The sequence below is a fragment of the Pteropus vampyrus genome, unplaced genomic scaffold (assembly GCF_000151845.1).
Source record: "Pteropus vampyrus isolate Shadow unplaced genomic scaffold, Pvam_2.0 Scaffold50, whole genome shotgun sequence".
Taxonomy (NCBI): Eukaryota; Metazoa; Chordata; class Mammalia; order Chiroptera; family Pteropodidae; genus Pteropus; species Pteropus vampyrus.
This window is the reverse complement of record NW_011888831.1, coordinates 275,858-277,718: the sequence shown is the minus strand read 5'-3', so window position 1 is coordinate 277,718 and position 1,861 is coordinate 275,858. Positions and strand designations below refer to the sequence as shown.

Here is a 1,861-nt window from a genome sequence, read left to right as displayed (position 1 = left end):
GTTTATCATAGAATAGGAAACAAAACAGGTCTGAATTTGGAGAAGCTTGAAATAGCAGCTGTGCATTTGAACAAGCACTTCCATTGCTCCTTGAACCCTGGAGGCTCCAAGTAAAACAGAGAGAATGGCCTGAAGTCAATAAACTTCAATCTCTTCTAGCAGTCCAGGTAAAAAACACAAGCTGGATGCCACTCCCTAATAAAGAAGGACCCAAGCATGATCTTCATTAACCACCCCCTAATCTTCATTAAGCTCCTGATTCCACACATCTGCTTTACCATGAAGATCAACACCCTGGCACAGACCCAACTCATCTCAGATGAAGATATATTTAATAAGGTAACAAGGTAATGAGGTATGGGGACACCAAATCATCAAAGTCTCCATGACCTCCTGTCACTTTCAAGATCCCAGACCAACCTGTGTGAATGTCCTGATCCTGAAACCCAGGAGCATTGTCCCTTTATACCAATGTCATTAAATCTGAAAAGCTCACATCTGACCCCTTATATAGTATGCCATGTTCTCCAGTTGTTTCTCCCCTCAAAGACTTTCATCTTTCTTGTCCCAGGCAGTGAGCAGAGGTGGAGGGGGCCACGTGCAGTTACTCTGGTCACAGCTCAGTTGACCTACCACTCCCTCTGTCCTCCTAATGATCTTGCTAACTGGGGCCTGCTGTGAATCTAAAGTGCTCTCTATGCTCACATGCTTTATGGCTCTGGGAGGTTACTGCTGGGTGGGTGAGAGTGGGAGCTGAGAAAAGCAGATGTGTGGAATCAGGAGCTTAATGAAGAGAGTGGGGCTCTGGCCTGAGGGAGAGTGGGGCTCTGGCCTGAGGTCAGCATGGGGGCAAAAGGAATATGAAAGAAGAAAGTCTAGACAGGGAAAGCAGAGGACTCAATTCTGGGAGAGAGGAGGAAGAGTGAGAGGTCGGTGGTAGGGTCCAAAGATGGAGAGACTGAAATAGTGTTAAGTAGGCAAAGTTGTGAGCGGGTAAAACGATGGAATCTGGCGGAATTAGGAATTTTGGTAAGAAGAATGACTATCAACCATGTGTACAGAATTCTTAAAACTGATATACGTTTCTTTCCTTTCTAAACCAGTGTTTCAAAAGAATGAGGGGATGTCTCAAAACACAAGTCTTATAAGATCTGCCTCCAGGACAGTGAGAATCAGCTGGGAGGAGGCCACAGAAAAGGAGTAGAGATCAGAGGCTAGAGCCTTCTACTCTCAATGGGCTCAGCTCTCTTCTCCTCTGGGCAGGTATGTGGAGGGGATCGTCCACCTGTTCTACCACAGGGATGATGTTGTGAGAGGGGACCTTGAGCTATAGGCCTGGTGTCAGGAGATCACAGAGGTGAGGTTCTTCCAGGCCTAGGACTGAGGTGAGATCCCTCCCCAGAGAAGGGAGTACCTCAGACACTCTGCTCAGAGCCCCTTCTCAGCCTTGCCCTTCTGGGGACATGATCCTAACCCTTTGTCCCTCCTTCCTTCTTCCACACATGAAACATCTGAATTCCATTCCCACCTCTTAAGGTTCAAGACAATTCTAGAAACCCAAAGATTATCTTCTTTAGAGACCTTGGTCATCTACTCCAGATTCATCCCCCAAGCGTAGTCACAGAATCCTCCAACCTGTCATAGCATGGGCTCCAATAAAGCCAGAATAACAGGCAGTGAGGGCTTTTCCCAGGCCCTATTGGGCTCTCTCCTCATGGTTGTCAATTTTTTTTTTTTTACCTAAGGATGTAAATGGGGACATTATTCCCATCAAAGCTCCTGGCATCCCAGCCTGGCTTTCACTCCCTTCTCCTCCTTCCTTCTATTGTCCAGCACACATAGAGGGTCCAGACATACTATA

General features: G+C 46.9%; 1 long non-coding RNA gene across 1 annotated transcript; it reads left to right on the top strand.

Annotated features, from left to right (window-relative positions):
* LOC111739369 lies at positions 1-1,555 on the top strand. The gene is made up of 3 exons (XR_002780224.1): positions 1-167; positions 253-339; positions 1,104-1,555. It is a non-coding gene; the product is annotated as an uncharacterized LOC111739369 (long non-coding RNA).
* Positions 1,556-1,861: the final 306 nt, after the last annotated feature.